The following is a 14,947-nucleotide window of genomic DNA, read 5'->3' on the forward strand; positions in this document are numbered from 1 at the left end:
AGACCGACCACAAGAAAAGGAAATGACAGACCAATCTCTCTGATGAAAATAGATACAAAAATCCTCAGCAAAATATTTGCAAGGGAGCTCAGAGAGAGAAACACCCAGAGAGCTAGAAGAGAAAAGCGCCAGAAGCAATCAAGGACCTACAGAAACTGAAAGAACCAGAACCTGAAAACAAGGATATCTGGTATAGAAGGATCCGCAGGTGCTGGCCATGTACCTTCCCGTGTGACAAGGGAACCCCAGATGACACTGGCCTTTCTTCACAAAGGATTTAAACAGCGTTGAATCAAGCTGAGTAATCATGGCAGAAGGTGGATTTGATCCCTGTGAATGTGTTTGCTCTCATGAGCATGTGATGAGAAGGCTGATGGATATGTTGATGCAGTCCTGCTTCTACTGCACAGACACAGAATGTTTTCCAGGAATTCCCAGGACCTTCTGGTGATAATGATCATGATTATCAATGATAATGATAATTGCAGTGATCTTGTTCTTACTGAGACCTCCTAATCTAAGAGGATCCAACTTACCTGGAAAGCCAACCAGTCCTCATATGGACAAGATCCACCTCAGTTCCTCCGGTGGACTAACTTTGTGCTATGGAAGTGAAAATAGTTAAACGCCTTACACGACCAAATGAACAAAGACAACCAGATTACTCTTCACCCCATTATAACTGTTGTTCCTTTTGCTTCTGCAATATGGGATAGTATTGTTTTCATGAGCTTCTAGGGATTTCACTTGCAAGCTTATTTTTGCTTCCTGTGTTATCACCATTTGTATTTACAGTAAATTTTGAGTAGATGATAGTTTTAAAAGTGTTCTAGTTTGCTAGCTGCTGAAATGCAATATGCCAGAAACAGAATGGCTTTCAAAAGGGGAGAATTTAATAAGTTGCTGTTTACAGTTCTAAGGCCAAGAAAATGTCCCAATTACAACAAGTCTATAGAAATGTCCAATCTAAGGCATCCAGGGAAAGATACCTTGGTTCAACAAGGCCCATGAAGTTCAGGGTTTCTCTTTCAAGTGAGAAGGCACATGGTGAACATAATCACAATTTCTCTCTCATCTGAAAAGGTACATGGTGAACACAGTCAGGGTTCCTCTCTCATCTGGAAGGGCACATAGTGAATATGGCATTATCTGCTAGCTTCTTCTCCTGGCTTCCGGTTTCATGAAGCTCCCCGGGAGGCATTTTCCTTCTTCATCTCCAGAGGTTACTGGCTCGTGGACTCTCTGCTTAGTGGTGCTGCAGCATTCTCTGCTCTCTCTGAATCTCCTTCATTCTCAAAAATGTTTCCTCTTTTATAGGACTCCAGAAACTTCTCAAGACCCACCCAAATGGGTGGAGACATGTTGTCACCTAATCCAGCTTAATAACCACTCTTGATTAAATCTCATCTCCAGGGAGATGATCTGATTACAGTTTCAAACATACAGTACTGAATAGGGATTAGAAGAAATGGCTGCCTTTACAAAATGGGATTAGGATTGAAACATGGCTTTTCTAGGGTCCATACATTCTTTCAAACCAGCACAAAAAGTTACATTGGTTTTTTTCTTTGTTTCCTAAAAGTGAACATTCCATTCATTCCGTTTGTAACTATGATCATGTTTTTAGATGATTTTTGGCCTGTCTGAAGGAAATTTGATATCTCTGCATTTAAATATTTTGAATAGTTTATCAAAACTCTCAAGGCTTTAAAATTGCTTTTTTGCATAAGGTATTTATAAAATTATTTGAACTTGTCTGAGATTGTATGAATGAAAATTAGAACCACACTATATTTATATTTACCATGGTAATTTATTTGTGGGTACAAGTTTACTCTTGTTCTTGGGACTGTGGCAGCCCTTGAATATTTTATAAATTACAGCTGAAATCTCTATCATCTATTATAACTGGCTTATATAAGTAGGATAGGAGAAGAAATGAAATGGTTCTTTACTAAATTCTTTACAACCATTATGTCTAATGTTAAGAAAACTTTAAATACATATGATTGATTGATATGGTGGATGTTTACCAGTCCATTAAAAGAAATTTTTAAGCCTCTGTGCTTAAGCTTCATAAAGTTTCATGAAAGGAAGAAAAAAATTAACTCTGCTTTTGCTGGATATGATTGATAACAGTAATAGTTTAAGCTATAATTTATTGTTGAAACGAGTGTTTTTCAGGAATTTTCTTTTTTATTCACATTTCCCTGTTAAAATGAAATTACCTTAAAACTGTATTGGAGGCCTTTTTGATTATTGTCATCTGAATGCCTATTTACTTATTTACTCTTATTATTTTGAAGAAAATTTTTGAGTCTCTTGTTATCCTTCTGACCTTAAATTTTAAAAAAATGAATTCTTAGTTTATTCCAAGGGAAGAGGGGGAAAATGAGCAACAGTCAAGGATCTTTTTCTCACCCCTTACCATTCCTGTCTTGGTAATGAGATGGATTGGGATGGAAAGGAGAATTAATGCAAGTAGTTTTGAAATATAAGAAAAAGTAAAAGTTGCATTGTTTTGCTCAGTTTGAAAAATATGTGTATAATTACCATGAAAAATGCTTGCATGACTGTATGGCTATGGAACTTTTCCTTAGCAAGTGAGTGCAGGTTACTTATGGGGGCTAAAAGATATTTTGCTATCAATATAAGGATTTTTTTCCCCTAGATCAATCTAGCTTTTCATTGTGTAGCTATGAAAAATTACTTGTATGAATTGAATAAATCTTTCCCTATCACTGTTCTGTTTAATAGAGCCTCTGATACACTTGTGTGACGCTCATGGAGGCTGCTTTTCCTTCACTATGATTACATTCTAGGTCACAAGCATTAAGAGCATCATTTCAGCACATAATCTAGTATCAACAGCTTGCATTCCTCCTTGTGCATCTTGGCTTTGTGCTCAACTTCGTGAAATAATATAAGAAACTCTTAATCACTTATGCTAATAGAAGGGTAGCATAGGTACACCAAATCCTGGATAAATGAACAGAACACCACTGATGAAAAGTTGTTTTCTCCTGCTGCGACCTACTGGAAGCCTTTCTAGCTGCATACTGATAAAGTATTTAAGGCAGAAAGGGCAGGAACACTTAAAATGGAGAAAAATTCATCTTTTTTGTGCATTCCCACAAAAAAACCCCACAGCTAACATCTTAGTCAATAGTGAAAGACTGAAAGCTTTCCTGTTGAGATCAAGAGCAAGACAAGGATGTCCACTGTCACCACTGTTTTTCAGCACTGTGCTAGAAGTTCTAGCTAAAGCAATTAGTCAAGAAAAAGAAGTGAAATGCATTCAAATCAGAAAGGAAGATATAAAACTTTCAATATTTGCAGATGATATGATCCTATACCTAAGAAGTCTTGAAAAATCTGTAACAAAGCTACAAGAGCTAATAAACAAGTTCAGCAGGGAGGTGGGATACCAGTTTGACATGTAAAAATCAGTAGTATTTCTATGTGCTTAGTAATGAGCAATCAGGAAAAAAAAACTCCATTTATAATAGCAACTAAAAAAAATCAAACATCTAGGAATAAACTTAACTGAGGATGTAAAGGACCTGTATTCAGAAAACTACAAAGCCTTGCTAAAGGAAATCAAAGACCTAAATAAATGGAAGGACATTCTGTGGTCATGAATTAGAAGACTAAATATGTTAAGATGTCAGATCTATCCTAATTGATTTACAGATTCAACGTAATCCCAATAAAAATTCCAACAGTCTGACTATGCAGAATTGGACAAGCCAATAACCAAATTTATCTCGAAGAGTAAAGAGCCCTGAATAGCCAAAAACGTCATGAAAAAGAACAATGAAATTGAAGAACTCTCGCTTTCTGACTTTAAAGTATATTGCAAAGCTACAGTGGTAAAAACAGCATGGGTTTGACATATTGACCCTTGGAACCAAATTGGGAGTTCAAAAATAGACCCTCATATCTATGGTCAATTGATTTTTTGGCAAGGCTGCCAAGTCCACTCAACTGGAACACAGCAGTCTCTCCAACATATGGTGCTGGGAGAACTGGATACCCATATTCCAAAGGATGAAAGAGGACCTCTATCTCATATACATAATCAGCTATAAGGAAGAATGAAGTCATGACACACATGTGACTACTGGATGAACCTTGAGGACATTGTGTTGAATGAAATATGTCAGACACAAAATGACAAATATTGTAGGACCTCACTAATATGAAATAACTAGAGCAGCAAACTCATGGTGTTAGTTTTGAGAATATAGGTCATCAGAGGTTAGAATGAGGGCAGAGGATGGAGAACTGATGCCTAATTTGTGCAGAATAGGTAATTAGGTTGATTGTAAGTGTTTGGAATTAGATAAAGATGATGGTAGCACATTATAATGAGTGTGATTGATAGTGCGATTGTGATTGAAAGGGAAAGTTTAGGGTCATGTATGCCTAGAAGGAAAGCCAGAGGATAGAACATAGTTTAAAACATAGTATAACACAGTGAACCCTCTTGAGGGTGAAAATGTTCAAGAATTGATTGTGGTGATGAATGCACAACTCTATGAATATACTAGAAGACATAGTACATTTTAGATGGATTTATGTGAATTTATCTTAATAAAACTGCTTTTTTAAAAAAAGAGTGCATGTTACCCATGGACTTGGATCCTCTTCTGGGGAAAGAGTATGTTTATGGTTGTATGCAGGACAGTTGAATTATGTCAGGCAAAATATGACTTGTTTTATTTCAAGATTAAGTTGGGTATGAGTGCCAAGTTGACAATAGCTGGACTGTGATGGTCATGTTCATGTGTCAACTTGGCTAGGTTAGCTCTCCAGATGCTTGGAGGTTATTTCTTGGATTTGAACTTAGTTGATGCATTTATGGTTGATTACATCTACAATCAACAAAGGAGATTGCCTTCAGCAATGAGCACGGTTTCATCCGATTAGTCAAAGGCCTTAAAGGGAGAACTGATGATTCTTGCAATGAGGAAGAATTTCTATCTCTAGTTCAGCCAGCCAGCTTCTCCTGGGGAGTTACTGAAACCTTCATCGGAATTCCCAGCCTGTGGCCTAACATATGGAATTCGGACTTGTCAGTCGTCATGGCAAAATGAGACAGTTCCTGTAAGTAAATCTTATTTTACATACACACACACACACGCACATGCACACGCACACACACGCACACACTCTTTTCCTGGAGAACTCTAATACAGCATGGGTGACAACAACAACAACAAATAAATCAATAGCTTAGGATACATTAGCATGATCAGTAAGTTGTAGCTATTAAAACCTAATAAAATGGCCACTATTGGACCCAGGCTGCCTGCTTGTGCCCACCCCACCTTTCGGCCCAGGTGGCCCGCGGCCCCGCTGTCTTCCCCTGCCGGCCCCCGCCCACCCAGCCCTCTCCAGGAGGCAGAGGCGGTTGGGTGGGGGCGGGGAGGGGAGGATCGTGGCTGAGGTTCTCCTGGCCAGCCACAACCCCACGTCCCAGCGTTTGGCCCGCGGGTTCGCCCACAAAGGGGCGCTGAACCAGGAGAACTGCGCAGGCTGGAGGACCACAAATTCATTGCCCGCTCCTTCAGGCAGCCCAGCTGCTGCAACCACTGCCCCAGCTTCATCTAGGGGTTCGGGAAACGCGTGCCAAGGGCCTTGCACAGAGATTGAAGTCTCAATGGGCAGTTTCCTTTTCAGCAGAGATAAAACCAGTAGTTTGATCCATTGACTGAATTGAGCATATGAATTTATTGACCAGAGTTTGTCAAAGCTAAGTAACAGCCCCTGAGTTTGAAGGAATTAAATAGCAAGAGGGAAAAAGAAAGGAAAGAGGAATGACCAGCGACTAGGCAGGCAGCACTGTGAATCTCCTTGAAAAGAAAGGATGTGGAACTTTTTTACTGCTGTAAATCTTGTGTGTATCTCTTTTAGATTGAAGGATTTACCATTGACTGCTATAAGATAAAAAAAAACCAGAACAAAACAAAAGATGCCTGCAAAATACCAAAGCATCGGTCTTAAAGAGGCACTTAACACTGGGCAGAATTCTGAATGAAATTATTATATAAATTGTTAAATGATTTGAGAGGCATATTTGGAATTTTTTTTATTTTTGCAAGGGCAGGTACCGGGAATCAAACCCCGGTCTCTGCTATGCCAGGCGAGAACTCTGCCTGCTGAGCCACCATCACACCACCAGCTTCTAGGATTTTTTATCTCATGTTGGCCTCTATGCGGTAATAATTTTCACATCAAAATGATCTTTTCAGATGGTCCTCAACCCACCCCTGCTCCCCATCCTGGTTTTCAGATAATTATATTGTTAGGTCAAAAGTAAAATCTTTTTAAAACATTGCTTTCAGGTTACTAAAAACAAAGCATGTATAACTGGTTACAGTTAGCAAACAATTTGGAAGTCTGATAAGTTTTTTATTTTTTAATTTTTTTTCTGATAAGTTTTTAATAGGACCAGGTTGAGTTCACAAAATCTGATTTCTTTAACCAAACAAGGAGGATCCTAGTGTTCTTTGTAGAAGTCAATGTTAGAAAATGGAAAGAAAGAAACCTGCTGTTCAGTCCAACAGCAGAAGTGCCTGGGCCATTAGCCAAGAATTTCTAGGCTTGGAACCTGAGCTAAGAAAAAGCCTCTGGTCACAGTGGTGAATAAGAGACTAAATGAAAGCTTTGAGGACAACTTTCTTCAAAAAATAATTTGAAAAATTATGATCTGGAAACCAGAGATCGTTAACAAAAATTCACAGGGGAAGGAGTTATTCAATAAAAACTACTGCTATGCTCACATCAATATTTAAAAGTGTATTTACAATGAGAAATTGTAGAAATTTGGGGCTTTGGTATTTCTATACCTTTTTTCTTTTTGGGTGGGGGGAGTGCATGGTCTGGGAATCGAATCCGGGTCTCTCACATGGAAGGCAAGCATTCTACCACTGAGCCACCTGTGCATCCTCTGTACCTACTTGAGTTCAGAAGTCTTTACTCAGTCCATCAAAAGCTGTAAAGCTAATAAGACCCAATTTGAATTGGAAATACATCCTTGCTGGCCTTAGGATGCTGGACAGAATATTCACATTCAACTTCATTATGTTGCCTCATCTGTTAACTGGCATAATACTGATCTCATATACCTGCAGTGATCCATGGAGATGTTACATGCTAAAAGTTCTCATGCGAAATAGGTGCTCAATAAACTTTACTGAAAGCTAACTCTAAATAAGCATTTGCGAGGCCTCGCTAGCAATGAATTCCTTCTGTTTATAAATGTCCCACAGGTGCAATTCCCTTTCATGGGGTAACATGAATGAAAAACATAAAGTTAAGAAACTGTAACGAGGTACTCGGTAAGTTGTATAGACTGATCAATGGTGAAATCAGAACTCACAACTACAGCATCCCACATCTCCATTTAGCAGCATTCCTGCCAGAAGATGTGTTTCAGATAATTTTGGTGACCCCTTCTTTGTACAGAATTCTCTGCCTTTTGATTTAAGGGACTATAGCTGATTGGGCAGTTTGAAAATCTAGGCTCAATTGTTAATTACTCCAATGATTTTTGGCCTGGAAAAAAATCTCTTAGTATATTGGTTGCATGTTCCTCATTTATGAAAAAAGGTTATAAAAGTGCCGCTTTATATATGGGAAGATATGTGTGAAAACAATTTTTTTAATTCCATCTATATAAAAACATAAGTGTTGCGATTCATAAAAAAAAATGGTCACTAGTCTTTTGAGTAGAAATTGGTATTTTTCTGTGGAGCTGTTCAATTTAACTAACTTACTACTTATTCTTTTTATATGATCCCCTGCTCCCTACAAAGCAAATAGACTGTAATGCAAACCTGTGGTGTGGGTGAAGGAAACACTGTTTTGTTTTTAAAATGTCCTTCTTTTATCTTTTTTTTTTTTTAACCCTACATGAATAGGCTTAAGAGCCTTATAAAATTCCTACTATGGAAGATGTTAATGTTGATACAGTTCTTTACCAAACCTTGTATATTTAGCCTCAAATATCTCTGGAATCCATACATTTCTCTCCATTTTCATAGCACCACCTAGTTCAAACTATCATAATCTCTTTCTTGGCCTGCATAATAAACTATTAATTGGCCTATCTGTGTCACTTTTTGTTCTAGTTTGCTGGTTGCCGGACTGCAATATACCAGAAATGGAATGTTTTTTAAAAGAGGAATTTAATGAGTTGTTAGTTTACAGTTCTAAGGCGAGAAAATGTCCCAATTAAAACAAGTCTATAGACATGTCCAGTCAAAGGCATCCAGGGAGATGGTTCAAGAAGGCTGATGAAGTTCAGGGTTTCTCTCTCAAGTGGAAGGGCACATGGCAAACACAGTCATAGTTTCTCTATCGGCTGGAAGGACACATGGCAAACACAGCGTCATCTGCTGGCTTTCTCTCCTGGCTTCTGGTTTCATGAAGCTCCACAGGAGGCATTTTCCTTCTTCATCTCCAAAGTACTGGCTCGTGGACTCTCTGCTTTGTGGTGCTGCAGCATCCTCTGCTCTCTCCGAATCTCCCTCATTCTCTAAAATGTTTCCTCTTTTATAGGACTCCAGAAACTTCTCAAGACCCACCCAAATGGGTGGAGACATGTCATCACCTAATCCAGCTTGACAACCCCTCTTGATTAAATCACATCTCCAGGGAGATGATCTAACTACGGCTTCAAACATATGGTATTGAATAGGGATTATTCTGCCTTTATGAAATGGAATTTAGATTAAAACATGGATTTTCTAGGGGGCATACAATCCTTTCAGACCAGCACACTTTTCATTCCTCTTTGGTTCTAAAACCAGGATTTATTTCTTAAAATGCATACCTTATTATAAAGCCCAATCTCCTTAACCATGGTCTGCCAACCTTGCATAATCTGGCCGGCCGTTACCTATTTTTCCAGCTTCCTCATGCACCGTGCTTCTGCTTGCTGTCTCTACTCCAGCTGTATTGATATTTCTATTTCTCAAATGTTCCTTGTTTCTCCTACCACAAACCTTTGCACATGCTAAGATTCTGCCTCGAATTGGCTGAGGTCCTGTGTTTTGGAATCATGTTCATCTCAGCTAACCAGCCTTCCTTGGTCATTCTTGGTCAGCACATAACAAATATTAACACCATGAATCTGTGTTTCTCTATCAGTCAAAAATCTCCAAATCCCAATTTTCCCTCCATGCCAACTTTCACTTTAGGGATTCTCTAGGGCTAAAGAGCCCCACCTTTCAGGAGCCAATTGAAACTTGAAGTTACCTGATTTAGGAAGTAGGGCCCTGAGTTACACTTCTTATGCAACACATCATCACCAACCTCAGAGTGAAACTCCCTGTAATATTAAAAAAAAAAAAGAAGTAAAAATGAAGTTTCTGAGTATGTAAAGAAACTTTGTCTCAAAGAACCATGCTCTGTAATTGAGAAAAATTTTGCCTTGTGAAATGGAAAAAATAAATCTTGCAGAGCAGCGGCTAGTACAAGCCTGAAAATACCTCTGTAATGAGCTCAGGTTAGGCGCATAGTCACTTTCTGATTTTTAGGGAGTAAAAGTTTCAGGGAAACACAAACCCTGTGGAAAGGCTGAAACTAGTGTAGATGATTAAAAGAAACAAAGACATTTGTTCACATGTAGGTACCGCCAAACTTGCAGCACGGAAGGACTGAGTAGAAATAAAGTACATCTGTTTCCCTTTCTGGAAATAAAGTTAATATTTTGAAAAATCCAAGTTGAGTCATCATATATGGAGGCTGGAGTTTATTCCACATCATTACCCTCCAACGAGAGAGAACAATGCCATTTCCTCTTTTGTCTGAGTTATATTTTGCAACTTCTCTGTTTCGTCAGTCTGAGTCTATTTGTTTAGCCTCATCCAGAAGTTTTTTGATGGTTCTGGTTCACTGATGGCATCTATACTGTTTGTGTTTGATTCCATAAAGTTCTTCTGATTCATCAAGAAATTAAATGAAAAACATGAAGTTAGTGGGGTCTATTACACTGACATGTAGCACATATAAAATTGGGACATTTGGGTTAATTGCTTCAAAAATTATGGTATAAATATATTCTCCTGACGATGGGTAATACTTCCTGATTCATGATTATCTATAGACATCATTAGGAGGCGAGAGAAAAGTATACAGAATGGCAGAAACCTTTAATGCTAGGCGTTTTCTAATAATGAGCATATAAAATGTCATTTCTGAGCTGGAAATATTTAAACATATACATATCGTTAAATAGGTATTCTTTTCTGACTATAAAACTATAAAAATAAAATTAAAAATCCAGATGAGGGCTGAAGAAAAAATAAAAATCCAATCCAAGAGGGGAAAGATAACTACTGTTGACATTCTAGTATTTTGTCTTTAAATTTTAAACATTCTTCTTTTAAAACAAAATCCGTGTTATATGGCACTGTACCATTTTTTTCTAAACTTTAACATATCTCAGAAATTTACCCATATCGTGAAATAGACTATTTGAAATTCCTAACTGACTATGGGGAAAAAAATAATTCCATAGAGCTGAGATTTTAAACTTATCTAAACTCTTACTTTTAAGGTGTTTTAGTTTTTATCTGATAATATTCTGAGGTTACATAAATATATGTGGATCAGTCAGAGTAGACTTGGTTATGCTGTGGTAACAAATTACCTCCCAAACGACGAAGATTTATTTCTCCTTCATAATGTCCATTATGTGTTTGTAGGGGCTCTGTCCATAGCAATTATTCAGGGACCCACGCTGACAGGACTACCACCGTTTCACACATTTTTGTTCGCTATTTAAATACAGCGCTAGAAGTTCTAACACCTGGCCCAGAGAGAGAGGTGCCTGCCACTTCTGCTCAAAATATATTGGCCAATTGGACTTCATTAAAATTAAAAACGGGGTGCTTCCTTCAGCCCTTTATCTGTGAAGGGAGCTCTGACCATGGTGCCTTGGCCTGAGTTAGAGAGTGCCCAGCCAAACTCCAATAAATACACCACAGGGACCATTGGTCAGCAGTCCATGTCTGTGAACGGTGAGGAGACCACCAAGAATGCCTCTGGGTCCCCTGTAGCCAAGATTGAACTTCTGCCATCTTACTCCATCATGGCCCTGATAGAGGAACCTGCAGAGATGGAAGATCCCTGGGACCTGCCTGAGCTCCAGGACACAGGGATCAAGTGGTCAGAGAATGACATCAAAGGGAAGATTCTATCTATCTCGCAAGGGATTGGGAAATTCATCCTCATTCTGGGATTTCTCTACTTGTTCATATGTTGCTTGGATGTCTTCAGCAGTGCCTTCCAGCTGGTTGGAAGGTGGCCGGGCAGTTCTTCAGCGATAACTCTATAATGTCCAGCCCTGTAGCAGGGATGGAGATTCAGGTGTTGGTGACTGTCCTGGTTCAAAGTCCAGCACATCCATATCCATCATTGTCAGAGTGGTGGTCTCCTCAGTGTTGAACATGCAGGCTGCCATCCCCATTATCATGGAAGCCAATATCAGCGCCTCAATCACCAACACCATCATGGCACTTGTGCAGACTGGTGACAGAAATGAGTTCAGAAGGGTGTTGTGGGTGCCATGATTCATGATTTCTTCAGCTGGTTCTCCATGTTCATGCTTTTGTCCCTGGAAGCTGCCACCCATTACTTGGAGATCCTAACCAACCTTGTGGTGGAGACCTTCCACCTCAGAAATGGAGAAGATGCTCCAGGACTTCTGAAAGTCATCACAGATCCTTTCATGGAACTCACTGTCCAGATGGATGAAAAGTTGACCAATCAAATTACACCGAAAGATGAGGCAGCCAAAAATAAGTGTTTCATCAGATTTGGTGCCACATGATTACCAATGTGACTTAGATGAATATCATCATCCCCCTCTGGCCAAGAACTGCATCTCCCCTTCCTTCTGTTGGATGGATGGTTTTCAGTACTGGACCCTCAAGAATGTGACCCGTCAGGGAGACCTTGCCAAATGTTGGCACATCTTTGTGAACTTCAGCCTCCCAAATCTGGTCATTGGTATCATCCTGCTGGCATTCTCCCCGCTTGCCCTGCGCGGCTGCCTGTACATGGTTGTCAAAATCCTGAACTCCATGCTCAGGGGGGAGAGTTGCTATCGTCATCAAGAAGACCCTCGATATTGACCTACCCTTTCCCTTTGCCTGGGTCACTGGCTACCTGGTCATCTTTGTGGGGGCTGCATGACCTTTACCATGCAGCGCAGCTCCGTGTTCACATCTGTCTTGACCCTGCTGATCGGCCTCAGTGTGATAACCCTCGAGAGGGTGTACCCACTCATGCTGGGCCCTAAAATTGGTACGACCGCCACTGCCATCCTGGCCGCCTTAGCCAGCCCAGGCAGCACTTTGAAGAGCTCCCTCCATATTGTTCTGTAACACTTCTTTTTTTTATTTTATTTTTAACTTTTTTATTATATAATATGACATATATGCAAAGCAAAGAAATAAAAAAGCAATCGTTTTCAAAGCACTCTTCAACAAGTAGTTACAGGACAGATCCCAAGAGTTTATCATGGGCTATAATATGATCCTCTCAGATTTTTCCTTCTAGCTGCTCCAGAATATAGGAGGCTAGAGGGCTTAAATATTTTTCTATCATCACAATCGACTTTTTTTCTTCCTTTTTTGTGAAAAATAACATATATACAAAAAAGCTATGAATTTCAAAGCACAGCACCACAATTGGTTGTAGAACATATTTCAGAGTTTGACATGGGCTACAAGTTCACAATTTTAGGTTTTTACTTCTAGCTGCTCTAAAATACTGGAGACTAAAAGAGATATCACTGTAATGATTCAGCAATTATATTCATTTGTCAAATCCTATCTTCACTGTATAACTCCACCATCACCTTTGATCTTTCCGTACCTCTCTTTAGGGGTGCTTGGGTTATGGCAGTTCTAAATTTTTCAATTTAGAAAATTTGGCTCTATTTGAACTCTCTCTACCACTGACACTTTATTAATTACCCTTTTTGGTCAGGATGGAATTGTTGATCCCATGGTGCCAGGTCTGGATTCATCCCTGGGAGTCATCTCCCATGTCGCTAGGGAGACTTTCAACACTGGATGTCATCTCCCACTTAGCGGGGAGTGCAATGATTTCATTGCAGAGTTGGGCTTAGAGAGAGAGGCCACATCTGAGCAGCGAAAGAGGTCCTCCAGAAGTAACTCTTGGGCATGCCTATAGGTAGGCTAAGCTTCTCTGCTACATACATAAGCTTCACAAGAGTAAGGCTCTTGATCAAGGGCATGGCCTATTGATTTGGGTGTCCCTAACATTTGACACAGTATCAGAGGATTCCTTGATGGTAAGGTTTAATAGTTCTGTATTCTTTCTCCCCTCCCTCAGGGGACTTTGCCAATACATTTTTATTATCTGCTTAATATACTCTAGGGTGTATCCAGGCATTACAATTGTCTATACAGGGTTAAAGAACCTCTTTCTTATTCTGTGCTCCCTGTTCTGTACGACTTCTTTGACGTCTCAGACATCCTCCTTTGGTACCTGATCCCGTTGACTCACCTGCCCATCCGCCTGGCCAAGAGGCCGGGTAGCATCTCGGCCAAGTACCGCTGGTTTGCCATCTTCTACCTGATCTTCTTCTTCCTGGTCCTGCCAGCTGCGTTTGGTCTCTTGCTGGCCAGCTGGCCTGTGCCGGTGGTGTGGGGGTGCCATCGTCTTCCTGCTCTTTCCGGTGGTGCTCCTGAGGATCCTGAAGTCCCACTGCCCACATTTCCTGCCCAGGAAGCTCCAGAACTGGAACTTCCTGCCTTTGTGGATGCACTCACTGAAGCCAGGGGACAGTTTCATTTCCCTGCTTGCTGGCTGCTGCTGCCGCGGCCACACGTGCTGTATGCTGTGTGGCTGCCCCAGTTGTGGCTGCTGCCTTAAGTGCTGCCAGGACCTGGAGGACGCACAGAAGCTCTAGAAGGATATCCCCAGCAAGGTCCCTGAAGCCTTTGATAACATGGCCATGAACACAGAGGCTCAGGATGGGGTCAAGTCTCAAGCCAGTACCCTGGGTGCAAAGTCCATCTCCACAGCCTTTAGGGGGCTGCCCAGAGGTGGGAGAAGGTGGGGACCCTCAGTCCTACCTGCTTTGGCTCCCTCCTGGTTCTTCATGCCTTACAATACCTCATGGGGACCCTTCACCCATGAAGAAATGGCACTGGCATCAGTCCTAACTTGCATTCCTCCTGCTCCCCTGGCCATCTACTCCCAGGACAGGTGCAGGACAACATGAAAGATAGTTTGATAAGGAAACCTGGCTAGACAGTGGTTGTGCCCTTTCCTACACACAGCCTGGGTTGGGTGATAGGACCTCGCTTCAGACTCAAACCATCCTCTTCAGGCCCAAGGGAGGAATTTATGGAAAGTTCTCAAAGGTGCATGTGTAAATATTCTGTGTGTTCAGATGCATCCAGACACGTCTGAGCTTTCTTTTATTGTTATAGAGCTCAAACTTATCTGTCAAAGATTGGGTTTAGTCAAGAGGCAGGACAAAGACAGCTGCCCCCAGACATCCTTATCCCCGACCAGACCAGTCCCTGGAAAGAGCATAATTGTTAGTAGCTCATGAATACTAGGAGGAGACTGCATTTGGGTCTTTCGCACTTCCCAGTGCTCCCCAAATCCCCTGTCAGTTTCTTCTCACCTGGGTGGTGGTGGTGGGGGATTGCTTCAGGCAGCACACGTGCTATTCCCAACACCCAAACACTGACTATTCCGTTCACTTTTACCTGACGAACGTGAGTCCACTTAGGCTTTGATGGGGCTAGAAAGTTTCCAGAGTGGGAGCCATGCCTAAGCTCCAAAGAGAAGTGCAGCACACACTTTGTCTTGCCTGCCTGGTGCTCCAGGCTACTTAATAGAGAGAGAGCAGGGGTGTCCTGTTCCCAAGTTAGACAGATGGAGGGAG

General features: G+C 40.8%; 2 pseudogenes; both read left to right on the top strand.

Moving 5' to 3' along the window:
- Window positions 1–307: 307 nt before the first annotated feature.
- Window positions 308–596, top strand: LOC143659565 (small integral membrane protein 14 pseudogene; annotated as a pseudogene).
- A 10,346-nt stretch (window positions 597–10,942) lies between these two features.
- Window positions 10,943–14,301, top strand: LOC143665056 (sodium-dependent phosphate transport protein 2B pseudogene; annotated as a pseudogene).
- The last annotated feature ends 646 nt before the right edge of the window (window positions 14,302–14,947 follow it).

The sequence above is a fragment of the Tamandua tetradactyla genome, chromosome 2 (assembly GCF_023851605.1).
Source record: "Tamandua tetradactyla isolate mTamTet1 chromosome 2, mTamTet1.pri, whole genome shotgun sequence".
In the NCBI taxonomy this organism is placed as follows: Eukaryota; Metazoa; Chordata; class Mammalia; order Pilosa; family Myrmecophagidae; genus Tamandua; species Tamandua tetradactyla.